Source organism: Bos javanicus, chromosome 11 (assembly GCF_032452875.1).
Source record: "Bos javanicus breed banteng chromosome 11, ARS-OSU_banteng_1.0, whole genome shotgun sequence".
Lineage (NCBI taxonomy): Eukaryota > Metazoa > Chordata > Mammalia > Artiodactyla > Bovidae > Bos > Bos javanicus.
This window is the reverse complement of record NC_083878.1, coordinates 30,449,743-30,469,394: the sequence shown is the minus strand read 5'-3', so window position 1 is coordinate 30,469,394 and position 19,652 is coordinate 30,449,743.

Genomic DNA, 19,652 nt, shown 5'->3' with positions numbered 1-19,652 from the left:
AAACCACCAGCTTCAAGGAAGAGATGGTCAGCAAGGGAGAATGAAGGTAGTCCTCAAAGGGCAGCTTTGGAAGGGTAATAAAATTTGCTTTGGTGCCTCCTTGCTCGCTTATCAGCCTCAGCTTTTCTTCTCTCCTTCTCTGTATTGCATTTGTCCCAATTTCTGCTAAAATATTAACTATTTATGTCATTTGATAAAAGATTGGTATGATCCCTTCAAAAGATATTTGCATTTCAATTCATCAAAATCAAAAAGTTTTAGAAATTAAAGAGCATAACTTTACTGATAGAATAATAGATGATGGTATTAATTTGCTCTACTCCCATCTGATTTTGAGCAGAAGGTTCTACTAGCCTATAAAACCATTTCACTGAATTGATCCATAATATAGCTTATAGTTAGTGCTGAGGACAGGGTTATATCTGTATCTTCTGGTATCTGGCTCACATTCCAACCCTATTGTCATTGAGCTAGCAAGTGACACTTTATTACTTTATAGTTTTATCATTTTCAAGCTCAGAGTACGTGGGTAGTGATTACCTTGGATGTTTAGAACATATTCTGGAACTCTAGACTGTCAACACAGTTTAAAGATCAAACTATCCAACCATCTCCCAAATTCATACCTGGTCACTAGGAGCATTAGCTTGGGAACCAATTGTAGTGTTTTCAGATCCCATTTACTTGGCGACTTAAAAACCCTTCTTGGTGCTGTTTGCACACTGGGAACCTCTTCAGCAAGATTGAGTTGAGAAATCAGTGTATTTTAGGTATGAAGTAGCTTGCGTTAGATTGGGGATTTTCCAGAGGAGAAACAAGCAAATATTAAGTAATGTCTCAGACTCCAGTGCCCGGAGAAGGGAGTGGTAAAGTATAAAAGGACTACTTTAGGATTTCTTTAGGAGAAAGGAAGCCTGTGGTAGTTCTCAGGAGAACTCATGCACACACCAACCTTTATCTCCAGGAGGTCAAAGGAGGCCTCCAGCCCTGAGATTAGTACCCACTAATTTAAAGTATGTAATCTTTTGACTCTGTCTTTGTGATATCTATGAGAATAAGATTTATTAAACAACTGACAAAAAGAGAGGTTTTCAGAGGGAAGTAGTGAAATCATTTTAGAGAATGAACTCTTTCTATGCAGAAACAATTGATATACTACTTAAAATGAATGCTGTTTACCTGTTAATTATAGGAAGGACCTAGAAGGCCCTTCCCTTGAAAAGCTTTATGAGTTTTAAATGTAGTTACTCTGGTGCTGCTGCTAAGTCGCTTCCGTCGTGTCCGACTCTGTGAGACCCCATAGACGGCAGCCCACCAGGCTCCCCCGTCCCCAGGATTCTCTAGGCAAGAACACTGGAGTGGCTTGCCATTTCCTTCTCCAGTGCATGAAAGTGAAAAGTGAAAGTGCAGTCGCTCAGTCATGTCCGACTCTTAGCGACCCCATGGGCCGCAGCCTTCCAGACTCCTCCATCCATGGGATATTCCAGACAAGAGCACTGGAGTGGGTTGTCATTGCCTTCTCCACATAGTAGTTACTCTAGGCACTCACAATTAACTATATTACACCTCTATGACTGAGTCTGTAATTCGTACCTACCCCTGTTCCCCAATAAGCAGTTCAAAAAGTGGAATTCTACTAAAAGTTATGAAATGAGACCATGTGCTGCAGTCCTGGACTGAAGAAAACAGTGATCTTTGCTCAAGAAGAAAGAGACTGGTGGTAGCAGTAAAAAGCCTTCAGTAGGAAGGAAGCAAATGACTTAGGTCAAGTACTTGGATGGTCTGTCAAATAAAAAACCAGAGGAAATGGTGGGGTGAGTCAGGAAAAAGGCTAACTGAAAAGGCCTTCAAAGCGACATCAACAACCCATAGAAGTGAATGTACTTGTGTGTTTGGGTTGCTATGAGGTGGATATCTCATGAATGTGAGAAATGGACAAGTTAAGAATTTAAAACACCAAGGAAATCCATGCTTTTGAAAGAGGCTCATTGTTTGGTAATCTTTAAACCTTGCAGGGAAGGTTGGCCTCAGAGAAAATGAATATAGTAGAAGTTCACTCTGAAACTTGCCATTAAAATGGAGATGCATCAGTATTAGCCTACCTGCATAGTGGGATGGGAGCCTTGTTTTACGGTAATGTGATTCCACCAGTAAACACTCCCTGTTATCTTGGTCTAAACACAGCTTCAGTTTGATAGCTGTTAGCTCAACTTAAATGCTATTAGCACCTTTAAATAGACATTTTATTAAAAGAGGTGAAATCAAAGCAAAATGAAACAAAAACCATTGTAATCACTGTTTGTATCTATGTGGATGCTTTGCTCATAGTTCATGTGCATGTAAGTTCAGCACAAGCCTTGTGCCAAGGAGGTGGGGCAGAGAAGAGACTGAGGGAAACCAGGGCATTTGCTTGTTAAAAAGTTTACTCAAGAAATAAGTTTAATAAACAAATCTGGGTAAAGGGAGACAGAAAAGAATCCCTTGTTTTTTTGCTTATGTTTCAGGTCCAAGAGTCTTTACTCATTTCTGTTATAGAAATGCCTGTTGATAATGTTGGGAATTAATTATGTTCACTGCATTTAAAAAATATTTAAAATGTGTGATTTTTCCATTTGAGACACTTTATTTTTGGCCCTTAAATTTTATTCATACCTGCTGGCGTGTTTGGTTCACAAATATCTCTTTACCTGCTAGGCTGGACATTCCTTGGGGGTAAACTTCCATCCTCTCAACCCTTAAGATGCTTTGCTTTTTCCCTTCCCTGTAAATCAACCACAGATATCTTTGGATAGTGCTCTATCTTTGGATAGCCTCCAGTTTTGGAGGTATTGTTTGGTACTAGGAATTGCTGGAAGTTAGACAATTTCCCAAAAGAGCAAAAATAAGCTAACATCTGAAATTGTCACTCAGACATTATTCTCATCATACTAGAACGCTAAACTCTTAAACACAAGGAAATATAAGAAAAATGCGAGGTAACCCTCTCTCTAGGGGCGTGTGCCAAGATGCAGATGCAAAGGAGGCTCTCTTTGTTTGCCACCCAACACCACTGCATATGACATCCACTAACAGATGCCTCAGACCTGGAAACTGGCACCCCCATGGGCTGTGTGTCTGGAAAATACTCTAGTAACACCATTGTCTCTAGAACATCCAGGAAATAAATGTATTTCAAAAACAGTCCTTGAAGAAATACAACTATGCACTCTGTTTCAACTTGGAAATAGAAACAACAAATGCCAATAGAGAGAATTGCACTCAGTGTTCTGAAATCATGTAAATTAGATCAGGCGCGAATCTGAAGGGTCTGAATGGCTTTTGGGGTCCCCAACTGATGATCCTAGAGGAAGTAAGGGCCATCTGGAAGCCCAAAGACAATTCTGTCAGGTAAATAGAATGGGTGGAGTTAATTACAGCAGTAAACAGTTCAGAGCGCCTGATTCGAAGGAGCCATGCTGAGTGGTACTTCATGTCTCTCATGGGAAACCAGGTGAACTTGGTTGTGTGGCTGTTTCATTAGTGATGACAGTGATGACAGCAATTTTATTTTCTCTCTCTGTAGCCAGACTGGCTGTCTTGGAGGAGAACTGATGAAGTCAGCTCATATCATAAAGAATACGCTTATGGTGTGGGAGACCTGGGTTCAATCCCTGGGTTGGGAAGATCCCCTGGAGGAGGGCATGGCAACCCACTCCAGTATTCTTGCCTGGAGAATCTTCATGGACAGAGAAGCCTGGTGGGCTACAGTTCATGGGATCACAAAGAGTTGGACACATCTGAGTGACTAAGCACACATGATAAAGTCAGAAAACTCCCCTAGTATTCCCCTTTTTATTTCCCTCTGCTGTGAAACTCCTTGCTCCCCAATACCAGCACTTTATCATCTCAACAAGAGTCTCACTGTTGCTACAAGTTTGGGCTCTTCAGCCTTCCTCTTACTCTAATCCACCAGAAGTTGTCTGGGAGGACTATTCTCATGTTACTCCTTCCAACAGGAAACTACAGAAACTCTTGTCTATTGCAGTGGTTTTCAAAGTGTGGTCCCAGAACCAGCACCAGCAACATCTGCTGAGAACTTCTTAGAAATAGATCCTTGGTCTTCACCTCAGTCATACGAATCACAAACTCTGAAGGTGGGTCCTACAGTCTATGGCTTAACAAGCCCTATGTGATTCTGACGGAGAAGGCAATGGCACCCCACTCCAGTACTCTTGCCTGGAAAATCCCATGGATGGAGAAGCCTGGTAGGCTGCAGTCCATGGGATCGCTAAGAGTCGGACACGACTGAGCGACTTCACTTTCACTTTTCACTTTCATGCATTGGAGAAGGAAATGGCAACCCACTCCAGTGTTCTTGCCTGGAGAATCCCAGGGACGGGATGGAGAAGCCTGGTGGGCTGCTGTCCATGGGGTCACACAGAGTCGGACACGACTGAAGTGACTTAGCAGCAGCAGCAGGTGATTCTGATTCCTGCTAAGGGTTGAGAAGGTCTGGCCAATTGGATCCAGAGGGAGCTCTTTTTCTTTCCTCCAAGGCTCAGCCATCTACTCTGGCTATTGATTCAGTTTTGTTAGTATTTAGTAAACAAGGATTCTGCGTTGGGGATTTGCATTTGCTCTCCAGCTAGCTTGAACCCTAATTTATTGTACTTCGTATTGCCTGGTAAGTTTTTTTTTTTTTTTTAACAATACTAAGGAATAAGATGTTTCATATGTATGAAAGAGAATCCCATATGACCAAGACGTATTCTTTTATATGCCAAAATGTTAAAAGCTGGTAAATATTTTTTGCATTCCTATACTAATTATACTTAGCTAGGAACCAAATTACTCCCCAAATTAGAGGCTTAAAACAAATGGTTATTTTACAGTTCATGCAGATAAGGGGTCTGGATGTAGTTTAGCCGAGCACCTCAAGTCTTGGCTCAAGTCTCGGCACCTTGTAGTCTCAAGGTCGAGTACAAGGCCCCAGTCAAGAAGTCAACGGGGCTGTTGACTCATCTGATAACATGCTCACTCATGGGTTGTTGGCAGAATCCAGTTCCTTATGGGTTGTTGGCCTGAGGACCTCAGTTCCTCATTGTATGATCAAAGGCCTCCCTAAGTTTCTTGCCCTGTGAACCTCTCCACAGGCAGCTTGCAACATGGCAGCTGGCTTCCTTGGCACCAGCAAACAAGAGAGTTAGAGTGGGCTAGCAGGACAGAAGTCACATTTTGTCTGTACCCTAATCTCGAATGTGACATCCCATTATCTTCGCTGTACCCATATTTCTCACTTTCTGATCCACAGCTTCTCTGAACACCAGGGGGAGGGATGCCGGAAGGAACCACTGGGCCTTCACCTATAATGCTTTAGTTGATGTACACCTTTGAGTTCATTATAGCTGACTTTTTTTTTGGATAGTAAACTTTGGAAAACATTTTTACCTAATTTTTTTCATTCTTTTTTTTAAATTTTTTATTTTTGGTTGCACTGTATCTTCATTGCTTAGTGCAGGCTGTCTCTAGCTGCCGTGAGCAGGGGTGGGGACGGCTGCTCTCTAGTTGTGGAACACCAGCTTCTCACTGAAGTGGCTTCTCTTGCTGTTAAACACAGTCTCTAGAGTGTGGGCTCAATAGTTGTGACACACAGGGTCATCCGGGTCATGAGGGATCTTATTTGCTGGGTCATGTGGGATCTTCCCAAACCAGGGATTGAACCCATGCCCCTGCATTGGCGGGCAGATTCTTAACCATTGAACCACCAGAGAAGTCCCATTTTTACCTGATTTTATGCACATATTTTTTCATTAATTAATCAATTTAAAATTTTTGGTTGCATTGGGTCTTTTCTGCTGTGCGTGTACTTTCTCTAGTTGCGGTGCATGGGCTTCTCTTTGTGGTGGCTTTTTTTGTTTTGGAGCACAGGCTCTAGGTGCAAGGGCTCCAGTAGTTGTGGCTTGAGGGCTTTTAGTTGCTCTGGGGCATGTGGAATCTTCCCAGACCAGAGATTGAAACTGTGACCTCAGCATTGGCAGGCAGATTCCTATCCACTGTACTTAGATTGCTAGAATTCAGATGATAAGGAACTCCCACACTGTGGAACCCTCCCTTAATCCCAGGGACCTCTGCATCTTCTTAGATTTTTGTTTCATCTTTTTTCAAACATGACTCCCTTAGTTATTTAATAGTTCATCACTTGAATTTGTTTATAAGTCTTCTTAAATGTTACGTGGAAGGAAGAAAACAGAAAATCATTTAAGATAAATGGAATGCTTGCCTATTTATTTAAATCAAGCCCTCAGCTTAGTTTTACAGATGAGCATACCTTTAGTAAATAATAAAAAGTAAAACTTACTTTTACTTACAGACCCATGAGGGTAGAGCTTGGAGAAAGCAACTGAAAATCATTTGTATGCCAAACAGTATTTGCTACACAAGAAGATTCCTGTCAAAGTTTCCTTTTTGTAATTTTTTTTCTTTTCAGTATATGTTTGTTTCACACATGTTCAGAATCATATTTGTGAAGTTTGGTGCATCCCTCTGGTAGAATCTGTCAGTTCTCTAGCCAGTATTCATCTGAACACTCCTCATTATTAACATAATTCTGATTTTGTTTAGGGTAGCCGTGTGCCTAACTGAAAATTTAAGCATAATCCAATTCCTGCTAATGAACTGTAAGTGGGAATTGCTAGATGAGGCTTCTTGGAAAACTCTTTAAAAGTAGGCAGATCTAAGCTGGTAGTTAAGCTTTACCCCTTGATCTATACTTTCTTTCTGCCTGCTATATTGGTGCAGTGTTGCAGAAGGAATTTTTATCTGCCATTATGCAACCATGAAGCAACACGGGTGAAGAAAGATGGCTAAGAGCAGCCACCCTATACGCATTGTGGTGCCATGTTAGCTTTGGAGCAACTGGATTTGGACGTCCTGATTCCTAAAGGGGAAAAAAAAAAAACCCAAAACCCTTATTCTTTAAGCCACTATCATTTGGCATTTCTCACTGTTACATACAGCCAAACTTATTTCCTGATAAAACCCTCTACATCCTTTTATTTGAGGTTTTCTAAAGATTGTCTTTCAGATTTCCTACAGTTAAGGTACTTCTTTCTGTTTTTAAGAAGTATAACTTTATCTACAGATATGTCTTCTATTAAACTAATAGAAGTATAATTCATTACAAAAATGACCTGGTATTTTACAACTTTCAAGCTGAAGCAACCTTAGTGATCACCTAGCTATTGAATATTTTATCACTATCTGAAAAATTTATATGATGTGTAAGCTTCTTTGCTTGTTAATTATGTCTCTCTTAATGAACAGAGTACCAAAAGGAATGGAGTATTGTCATACTCCTCACTATATTGTGATAAGCTAAAACAATGTCTGCCTTGTAATAGGCAAATGATAAATGTTTAATCAATGAACATAAATAGTTATCTAAATTCATCTAATGAAACAATCTTAGATTATTGTTTCTCCAGAACTACAAATTTATTCAACCACTTGTGACCTGTAAAAATGGTCATTTTATATGAATTCGACCTAAAAGTGGCAGAATGGAGATAAGAATTGTAGTCTTCTGATTATCAACCTGGGCTTCCCTGGTGGCTCAGACGGTAAAGCATCCGCCTGAAATGTGGGAGACTTGGGTTCAGATCCCTGGGTTGGGAAGATCCCCTGGAGGAGGGCATGGCAACCCACTGGCATTGGAAAGAGTCAGACACAACTGAGTGACTAAGCACAGCACAGATTATTGACCCAGTGCTCTTTTCATTGCAATATGCTTACTGGTTATGATTCAGATTGCAAAATTATTCTTTATCAAAATAAATTTTCATATATTACAACTTGTAATCCTATTTAATATGTAAAATAGGGTCCAATTAATAAAAATGTCACTTATATTCAACATTCCAGGAAAGAGGAGGAAAGGAAATTAAAGTTACTTGGGGAAGCGTCAGGTACTCAGTATATGTCATTGCACTTAATCCTCACTTTGGTTCCATTTCACAGGTGATAAAACCAAATATTATTTCAGTAAGTAGACTAGCCTGGGATTTCCCAGCTACGAAGTGGTGAAATAAGTTTGAGGCTATGTATGTCTCATTCTAAAGCTTGTGCTCTCGATACTGGATGCTTGGGGCTGGTGCACTGGGATGACCCAGAGGGATGGTATGGGGAGGGAGGAGGGAGGAGGGTTCAGGATGGGGAACACATGTATACCTGTGGCGGATTCATTTCAATATTTGGCAAAACCAATACAATATTGCAAAGTTTAAAAATAAAATAAAATTAAAAAAAATAAAGCTTGTGCTCTTGCTAGGGTACCAAATATTATTTTACTGATTATAATTATAAATCACTTGATAAATGTAAATTATTAAATTACCTACATCTTCCAGTTGATTTCATCAACCTCAGAAGCATAATCATATTTTTATCTGATAAAGAACATTCCTTTAAAATGGATCCACATTTTTAACTGCAGACGATTGCTTCTGGTTAGACAATTTTCAAAATTAAACCATGGAACATTACAAGGCAAGACACTTGACATTTTTTTCCAGTTCTTGTTCAAATCTGTAATTTCTTGACCACAGAAGATTTGTACAGTATGTACACTTGGTTTAACTAGTGGTTTAGAAAAAAAGAGAAGTGTCAATTCAGAAAAGCAGCTGCTTCTAAATGGAATGATGTGAGACAGGCTCAAAATAGCTTGGTCAAGATTGCTTATTCTCCTGTGAACTCGTTGGCACTTCTTAAAACTTCCTCACTTTGCAATGATTATATTAAATCACCTCTCTATTTCTGTAAGATTAGGCTGGGTGGTCTAATCTAATCTTTCAGTGGTGTAAAATCTGTTTGTAGAAACCAGCCTCCTTTTCAAATGGAATCTTATGTGAAACATTAATATGTAAATCAGACAAGATTTAAAAAAAGGGTGAAGTCTGAAATGGGAGTCCAGAGGCCCATTAGCTGCACTCCAGCTAGGGCCTAGAAAGGAGGATTGCCAAGGCCTGCTGATACCTGTGTAAGATTTCTAACATCCCTTGCAAGTTGAAAATTCTTTGAACCAATGGCTCTGTTGAGTATGTGTTGGTTATCTTATTGCTATGAAAATCAGTTGTATTCAACAAGGGGGAAATAACAGTAACTGTCTTTCCCTGGGAACATCTGGTCTAGAAATTAGAACACTTCAGTTCTAATCCCAGCTCTGCCACTATTAAGGTTTGTTTCCTTTGAATGCTGTTGCCCATCTATAAAATGAGGATAGAACATTCTCTACCTACTTTATTTTAAAATATATTTTCTTGTGAAGATAAAAATTCTTTTTGATAAAAATATGGCACAATTGTAAAGTATTGCCTTCAGGAAGACTTATGACAAGAGGTAAGGGTATAGATTGTTTTTTTTTTTTTAAGCCAAAGTCACCGCTGTACAGTTACTACCTCTGTTTATAATTATAATAAAATTAAAAGCTTAAAATATAAGTTCTATTAGTGCCTGGTGTAGGGGTTAAGTATTCATTTTCATTTGTGGATGGTTATGATTTTTCCAGAAGAAAGTGGAAGAATTACTTTGTTAAAATAAAAGACTTGGTTTCTGTAGAGTTGATAGTTTATCAAAATAAGACATAATCCTTATTAAAATACAGAAACAAAAAAGAAATTCCTCCATTTAAACCTACAACAAATGACATTTCCAGACATTCAATATACATCTAAGATACAGACAGAAAGATAGTAGGTAGGTGAATAGCTAATATAGGTAGAGTAAAAATGAGTCTGATTGGTAGACAAAAATGGGAATCATACTCTACATGTTATTTTAAAACAAAAAATAATAACTTTGTACTTTTATTTAATGGATTTAAAGGAAACTGAAGTGAAACTGAAGAATTGCTGAACTTCAGATAAATGTTTATTTGCCATGAAAGTTATTAGTTCCTGAATATTTTTAAGTTATGAAAAAACTATAAGTTTTCAATCATTATGTAAAAGGTTTTTTAAAAATTCTCTTCTAGACTATATCTATGAATCCCATGTGATGCAAGATGAGAAAATCAGCACATTTACTCTTCCAGCCCACTCTTGATTTTTGTGCTAGGACCACTTACATTCTGTTCTGTAATCATAATTCCCTGTTATTTAATCTCAGTTTTTTATTTGAGTGAATTAAGTTTTCTTGATCCTTTTACAGTGGCTTCTATATTCCCTATTCCTGTATTATTTTGATTTGATTTTTGTTGACTGAGTTTCATCATCTAATTTTCTTTCCAAGCTTCATAAGTTCTATTCATTTTCTTTATATCCGAGGGGCATCTGCCTGGTGTAATCATTTTCAGTTAAGTTCAACAGATTATGTCAGTGTATGGCAAAACCCACCACAATATTGTAAAGTAATTAGCCTCCAATTAAATAAATTAATTCAAAAAAATCTTTGTCCTCCAACATACATACACATCAGAGAAGTTTAACAAGTTGGAATTGATTGCTTTCTCACATAACAGAAGCCCAACATTGGCACTATAAACTTGTCAGGGACCCATAGTTTTTCCAAATTACTGTTCTATCATTTCTTAAAGGACTATCCTTGTCCTCATGATCCAAAAAGGCTGTTTGAGTGCCAGCCATCTTCAGATTTCAGGCAGCAGAATGAAGGAAGGAGTCAAGAAGGATAGGTCCCCACCTTTAAGGAGGTTTCTCTGAAGTAGCACACAGCATTTCTACTTATATTTCACTAGAAAAAACTTAATTACATGACTATACGATATACAGTATTTTACCTGATGGCTGTTGTCAAGCTCAAAATCTGGGTTCTTAGTGTTAAGAAGGAAGAAAATGAATATGGAGAAATAGTGAGTGACCTTTGCCTGCCATACCTGAATATAGTGTTTGGGATTATGCTTTCATGCTTCAAAACTGTGTAAACATGGACCATTCATCATCTTCAAGCATTTGAGTATCACTGAGGAGATGCCTGAAGTCAATCTAATTCTTTCCACCTTGTAAGTAACCTGCCTTTTCTGCTTATATTCTCATATGATTAGTTCTTTATCCCTAAAGATGAGTGGTTTCTGCAGAATATCTTGTATTCATCTTTCTACATAATTTTCCCCAAATTTATGGTGAATCTTTTTGATCTACAGGTTAGTCTTTATTTCTGGAAACATTTCTTCCATTATTTCTTTAAATAATATCTCTATCACATCTCTTTTTCAAGAAGTTTAATCTCCTTTTTACACCTTCTCTATAAAATTTTATATTTTTGCTCTTTTAATTTGTCTTTCACTCTAGGCTGTCTCTCATGTCTTAACATGCTTTTATCACACTTTCCTCCTATTTTTGGCTGTTTATACTGTGGCATTCGTTTCTGAGATGTTTTTATTTTCTCTTTTATTTATTTCTCTACAAACCTATTTTTATCTTTTTCTTTTATTTTTTTAAACCCCTGTAATATTCTTTGAGACCTATCTTTAGAGCAATGATTTATGTTTAATACATTTTGTTCTTCTGATTGCTTATGTTTTTGTGTATTTGATTAGTTTATTTTAAATAATGTAACAAACACCTGAAAATCTAACATGAAAATGCTGCTCCACATCCAAAGTAAGCATTGTCCAGAATCCTATATTCATGGTTTCTTTGATTTATTTATTGTGTCAATATGTGTTCCTTCAAAGGATTATATATGTATTATAATTATATATATTATATATATAATACAATATACGTTGGTTGCTTATAACTTTATAAATAGGATAACATGCTGTATGTAAGGGACTTTTTAACTTATATTACTGTCATCCATCCATATTATAGTGTATCACTGCAGTTCATCTGTTTTGGCTATTGTATAACATTACAGGGCATGACTATACCTCAATTCATTTATCTACTTTAATATTCATGGGCATTTGAATTATTTTCAGGTTATTGTTATGTAAGCAATGTTTCCATGAAGATTCTTCCACATGTATCTTGTACAGGTCCAAGGGTTTCTTTGGGGTTTACCCTTTTAGGAATGAAATTGTTGAGTTACAGAATATGTCTAAAACAGAATTCTTTATGTAACCTGCAAAACCAGCCTCCTCTCTTCCCCTCTATTTCTGTTAGTAACATCCCAGTTACAAGCTCCTTTGACAAGTCATCACTTGTTCCCTATATCCAATTGTTTACCAGGCTGGAAGGTTTCTGCCTTCCCATGATACACCCATTTCTCCTGTTCAAGCTTCATTAATTCTCCCCTGGACTCCCTATTTCTAAGCATCACTGTTAATAAATTCCAATCACATTAATTTCCCTGTCTATGAGGTTAATTTCCCTGTTTTTTTCTGGAAAGTTCCCTTCCAGTGCTAAAACCTGGAATTTGAGACAGATTCTAATCAGAAAGAAAATGTTGGCCTTTTGAAACTGGAATGGTTCATGATAAAAAGCAAGTAGGGACTGTTATGGGAAAAGATCAAAGCAAAGAGTTGTCATCTTTTAACTATCAATCAGTTAAAATTGATAAATCTGTTTGGTGAGTCCACTGTGTGCTAATCTAATCTAGATAAAATCCTTGCCCTCAAAGTCAAACATAAAAGATGAAAAGGTAAATATGTACATGAGTGGATTTGAAAAACAAGTTGAAAATACAAGGCCTGTTGTAAAACAACATGACAAGTGAGGGGAACAGGTAGTAAACAGGTTCTCTAGATGTGACAAGGAGAGAGAACTCACTGAGCTAGGTGGTCTTCCACCATGAAAGAGGAAGGACACTTGAGCTAGATATTTTAAAGACTGGAAATGTAGGATAAGTGGAAAGGAAGGGAAAATGTCAGGACTGGAGATGAGGTAACCAGAATATGTAAGATATTTAATAGCAGCACTGAGCGAATCTTTCTGGCTTGAATTAAAAATTTCTTTAAGGGGCTGCTGCTGCTGCTGCTGCTAAGTTGCTTCAGTCGAAGATAAAGCCTAATGGAAAGCTTTGAGTGCCAGGGTAAGAAGCTCAACTTCACCCTGTAGAATGTGCATGTGTGTGTGCTCAGTTGTGTCCAGCTCTTTGCGACCCTATGGACTGTAGCCTGCCAGGCTCCTCTGTCCATGGGATTCTCCAGCAAGAATACTAGAGGGGTTGCTGTTGCCTCCTCCAGGAGATCTTCCCAACCCAGGGATTGGTTCTGCATCTCCTATGTTGGCAGGTGGATTCTTTTACCACTGGAGCCACCTGGGAAGCATGGAACGTGAGATATTCTCAAAGACGTTTAAGACAAGCAGTGAGACAATGAAAATTACTTTTTTGGATGGCTGGTCAGTAGGGAGACAGGTTAAGATTTTGTGGTAGAAAACCGTCAACATTTCAACAGTAAATGAGTCTTCAAGAGACTTAAATGTGTCAAAATGTTTAGGAAATGAAGAATTCTCTTCCCTTTATACTAACTGCTGACTTGTGTCCAGGGAAATGAGCAGGCAGAATTTTATTGAAAGCAGAAGAGAGTTACTTTGTTAACATTTACTTGCATTCCTGACATTTTGGGGACAACTGCGGCAGAGGGCACTTCCTGACCAGTTCTCGGTCCACAGGTTGAATGTGGGAAGATACAAAATTTTTGAAAACCTTCGAAATTGAAGACAGATAAAGTGCTCAAAGCCTGGTGTGATGATTCTTCCTCTTTTAAAGTGTTTCTGCTTCATTTAAAAAAAAAATGTGTTTTTTTTTTGTTGTTGTTGTTAAAAATCTTTGTACTAAAAGGATCAAGACATTTCATGTAAAGAGAACTGATTCCCTCTGCTTAGCTAGAATTTTCTGCAAGCCCAACATTTCCTTTGGAAATTAAACACTCCATAGACAGGGTCTTCTGCTGATAAGGACACAGCTGTCACACTCAGGGATCGAAGTGTTGCCAAGATTGCTGACAGTGATGGCTCTTATTGGGAAGGCTCTGTTACCAAATAGACATAAAGGGCCAAATATCTGCCCTAGGCCATCAGACTCAGGTGGAGGATGGAGAACAATTTCCTGAAACCAGGGATGTTGAATTGAAAGCAAGGAGGCCCCTCTGAGCAGGATGTGGGGTCAGGGTGAAGATCACTGGAACAAGAAGCACAGAGGACTCAGGAGCAGTACTCAGGACTACTGGCACCTAGTCCAGTGCTCTCTCACTACACCAAGCTGCATATTTACCTATATGTGGTTTAGAACCATCTGCCACTCTCTTACTCCTTCCTCGACCCCCTTGATTGTTTACCAAAGTGAGAAGTTTTGAGCATACTCCCATTCCACACTTGCCTTGGTGAAGAGTGGTCTGAGGCAGACTTTGCTTCAGAATCATATTTATATATCACAAGACTCTCTGACTACTTGACCTGACATATGTTTAATTGGTCCTAACCTCTGCTAGCCCTTATCCATTAACCTACCTGCCCTTCTATTTTTCTGACATCTGATGACTAAGGGCCTGTACTAGTCAGAGACTAACCAAATCTTTGTTCCTTTGGTGTCCATCACCTAGAATCTGTCAGTGTGATTATTCATTTTTCATGTGGTTGCGTGTAGTTGTGGTCACAGACCAAGTCATTCAAGGCAAAGCTCCTATCTAACTGGTGATATGAATTTCAACCAGTAACTAGGTTATGGGAACCCCATGGGGCTTGATTTCCTTTGGGATAACAGTGCTGACCTAGAGAGCTGGAATCTAGGAATCAGATCAGACCACTGGAGGAAGGGATACTGGAGAACAGATAGAGCTGCAGGTCCTAGAAGCAAGTTCAGTCCTAAAACTGTAACCAGAGAGATTGAATGTACAAGCACATACTTTATGATTGGTGGGAAACAGGAGCTGTTTAGAAATTTAGGCAGGTGGTCAAGCAGCTCAGGGAAGTCTGGAACTATATAACAGAGGCCCAGCCACATGATCAGTTTGGGGGTAAGTGTTGGGGGTGGCGGTTGTGCTTAGAAAGAGAAGGTAGAGCTTTGGTTCGGGAAGAACAAGGGGTCTGAAATTGTTCTCAACCTTTTCCCCAACCTTTTTCTTTTTAAAGGCTTCTTAAGTTCTGAGGAGATATTTATAGTTCTTCTTCCTCTTCGCCTGTTCCTCTCTTATTTCTGCCTTCCGCTATCAACCCAAATCTAGGGCCCTGGTTTGCCTCTCTGCTTACTCCTTTGAACTGACCATTGAGTTTTCTCTTTTCCCACAATGTCCGTATCAGTAGTAATGAAGAAGCTGTTGTCAGTTTTGTGCATGTTTAGGTTGATTCTAGTTTTGGCTATGGTGACCCTAGTTAGTGGCCCAGGACCACTGGAAGAAAAGGTTTGACATGATGGATTTAAGCAGTTTACTGAAACAGGAGTGAGGTCATAGGGATAGGAGGACAGTAATTAGAACTGAGCTCCTCAGAGAAAATGGACTGGATTTGAGAAATGACAAAATTCTACCTGTTGGAACTGGGCCAGCAAATCTCAAAGTGATTCTTAAATTTTTCCTGCCTAAGGTCAGGGTTTATCAGCCTTCAGTAAGCTTTAGAATCAATGCTTGCACAAATTCTGCCTCCATAAGTCTAGGGTAGAGATTACAGTCTAAGGAAATCCACAGTTTTTCTCTTTTGTCTTTCCAGAAATATTTCATGCATATTAAATAAAAAGTAAGTATAAATTTTATTCTTTTCATTCATGTGGTAGCATGCCACACACACTTTTCTGAACCTTTTTGTTTTGTTTTGTTTTTCACTTAATGTTTCTTTGAGATCTTCCTGTTCTGATATATAAAGTTTCCTCATTCTTTTTGATAACTACATAGTATTTCACTGTGGGAGTATACATAGTTCATTTAGCAATCTGCTGCCAATGGACATGCAGATTGTTTCTAATCTCTTGCAACTGTAAACAATGTAGCAAAAAGTGCCATATACATATGTCGTTTCACACATAATTGATTATTTCTGTATAAATTCTTATAAGTGGAATTACTGGGCCAAATAAGTGATTTTGTGATTTTTCACAGATACTGCTCTTCACAGATATTGTATCAGTTTACACTCTTACCACCATAAGAACCATTGTTTTCACAACCTCTGATGCTGGGAGGGATTGGGGGCAGGAGGAGAAGGGGACGACAGAGGATGAGATGGCTGGATGGCATCACCGACTCGATGGACGTGAGTCTGAGTGAACTCCAGGAGTTGGTGATAGACAGGGAGGCCTGGCTGCAATTTATGGGGTTTCAAAGAGTCGGACACGACTGAGCAACTGTACTGAGCCAACAAAGTGTGTTAGCAAACTTTTTGACTTTGCCAATATGGTACCTCAAAATAAGATCTCATTGGTGTTTAAGTTTGCAATTCTTTTACCATAAGAGAGGAGAATGAGAATATTTTAATATGTTTGAATCATTTGTATTTTTTTTGTGTGAAGTCTGTTCATTTCCTTTCACCATTTTTCTACTGTATCTTTTGATCATAATTTTATTAGTTTGTAGAAACTCTTTACATATTAGGGAAGTAAATCTTGAAGCTGAAATATGACTTGCAAATATTTTTCTCAGTTTGTCATTTATCTTTGACTGCCTTTTGGTAGCTTCTAAGGAAATGGCAACCCACTCCAGTGTTCTTGCCTGGAGAATCCCAGGGACGGTGGAGCCTGGTGTGCTGCCGTCTATGGGGTCACACAGAGTCGGACACGACTGAAGTGACTTAGCAGCAGCAGCAGCAGCAGCAAGACAATCTTGTATCAAATTGTAACTGTTACTAGATTCATTTTTATTTTATTCTGGGTTTTAAGTTATACTTTGAAACACTTTTCCCACTCTGAGACTGTGAAAAATCATTCTGTAAATTCACCTAGTACCTTTATAGGTTTTTAAAAAATATTCAAATTTTTAATCCACATAGACTTTATTCTAGAAAAATATGTAGAATTTGGTTGCAATTTTTTTTCCAGGTGACTGTGCAGTTTCCCCAATAACATTTATTGGTTAATATATTCCTTATTTCATCACTACCCATAATTTGAATTTCCCCTTTTATCATTTTCTAGGTTTCTACATGAATTTGTGTTTAACTCAATTTTCTCTTCTGTGACACTACTACAGTTGACTCTTGAACAACGTGGGTCTGAACTGTGCAGGTCCACTTATGCACAGGTTTTAGCTGAATCCTCAGATGTGGAAATGTGGACATGGAGGAACTAAGTGTATGTAGCACCAGCTATAATTTATATGTAGTTTTCAACTCGATGGAGGGTCAACACTCCTAATACACATGTTTTTGAAAGGTCAATGGTATTTTGGGCTCTTGATGCACCAATACTACACTATTTAATTATTCTATCTTCATAAGGTAGTTCTAAGGCAGGTGGTCCATGGAATGCATTTTATAAAACACTGGCCTAGGGTCTGGTTCACTACTAGTCCTGTGCAGAATAGGATAATGAGTTGATTTCAACAACCAGGAGAATAAGGCTACTAAGAATGGCATTTGGGGGAAAAAATGAAGATTTCTTGATTTAAGCTAAACCCATCTGTTTTCATGTTTTCCTATTTTTTTATTAACAAATGTAACTTCACTTTGACTTTTTTGGTAGGAATTCTTGCCGGTTGTTAGTTTTGTATATTTGTATGGCTGTTAAGTTAAAATAAGTACATTATATGACTGGCATTATTTATTCAGTCTACATGCATGGATTTATAGACTCATGGCTCATTGCAGTAGTAAACAACTGAGGTAGATCAGAAAATATATCAATATGTTTCTACATACACATTGTACACATACAATCAATTCTTGTTCCTTCAACATGCGTTCATTGAGCTCTCATCATATTGCAAAGAACTTTGATAAGTGCTGGGGATACAATAGGTAATAAAAAAATTAATGTGAGCGAAGGAACCTGTGCTAATTTCCTACGACTGCTATAACAACATACTATGGACTGGGTGGCTTTAAAAAGCAGAAACTTATTCTCTTGTAGTTATGGAGGCTGGAGCTTCCCAGGTGACTCAGTGGTAAAGAATTCACCTGCCAAGCAGGAAACACAGGTTTGTTCCCTAGGTCCGGAAGATCCTAGCAAAGTAAATGGCAACCCACTCCACTATTCTTGCCTGGGAAATTCTATGGACATAGGAGCCTGCCGGGTTATAGTCCATAGGGTTGCAAAGAGTTGGACACAACTTAGTGACTAAACAACAACAAGTTATGGAGGCTAGAAATAGAAAATCCAGGTATCAGCAGGGCCATGCTCCCTCCGAGGGCTTCAAGGGAAAAATCTTCTTCCTTGTCTGTTCCTAGTTTCTGCAATTCTTGACATTCCTTAGCTTACAGCTGTGTCACTCCAGTCTCCCTGTATGTGTCTATGTCTCTTTACAGCTTTCTCTCAAAGACACTAGTCATTGGCTCTAGGGCCCACTTTAATCTAGTAAGATCTCTTATTATATATGCAATAACCCTATTTCCAAATACAGTCACATTCACAATTATCAAGGGTTAGGACTTTAACATCTTTTGGGGAACACAAGAGCATTTATCAGGATATAAAGCAGAAATAATATCTATGTTAATCAGAACCCACTTAACTGATCAATTTAGTTTTAAAACAATTTCCCAACTCAACTATTTAATTCAACAAAATGGGAATGAAGACAATGGGACTTAGAGGTAGTGGCACAGTCAAATTTATTGGACCTTTCATCTCTCCAGACCATCTTACTGTATATAGAAGCTACGTTAAGCAAACTGGTGGCTTGGTTTGTCAGGAATAGTGGGCTTTGGGATACCCAATGGAGAGAGATCCTTTGGAAGGGAAACTGGAATGGGACCAACAAGAAACTCCTCCACAATTTCATGGACGGTCTGTAGTCTGCCTTTGTTAAGGCAAACTACCCTGAGTTCTGTGAAGGACAAATCTGGGCTTCTTTTTTCCTTGGAAAAGGGAGTAGAAACCAAAATACACCCTCCTTGACTGCCTTGTTCTACTCAGACTGCAGAAAAATAAGCTTCTCCCCCTTCCTGACCTCAGGAGCCTTGGCCTCAGCCAACCTTCCTTACTGTGAGACCTGTTTCAGGCCAAGAATATGATTCTCAAAACATATTTCTCTGTCTTTGGTTTCCTACCAGGCTGTCCATTTTCCAGAGCCAATATTTTCACGCAGGCAGCAAAGTGACTGTGGTTAGGATTCCATTTTATTATCTCTATTAACATTACTTTTTAGAAGGGTAGTAACATATTCAGAATCAAGAACTCTAAGAGGAGCCCATGTTTTCCTACTGGTGACATGAAGCACTGTAACAGAAGTTCTATCATCTGGCAGGAGATATAAAAATACATTTTAGTTGCTATGCAGAGTACTAGCCCTCAGCTAAACAAATTTGTTTTCATTTGCCTTCAGCTGCCCACAGCTAGTTCCTTCCCTCACCCCTACTGAGGGGCTCAACATCTCTCTTCCCCTTCCAGGTGAAAACCCACTCTCAAAAAGCATTTGCTAATCTCACTTGCACAGTTGTGTTAATAGCTGATCAACGGCAAAAGGAAATTAGTGAAATGTGGCTGAAAGCACATGTGAGTAGCAATCCAAGATCTAGCTTGTTTGGATTGTTTTATATGCTGTCCTTGAGAGGAAATGGTCCCAGATCTTTGCAGGCAGGCATGCCTGGGTTTAAATCCTGTCTCCATCACATATGAGCTACATGACCAAA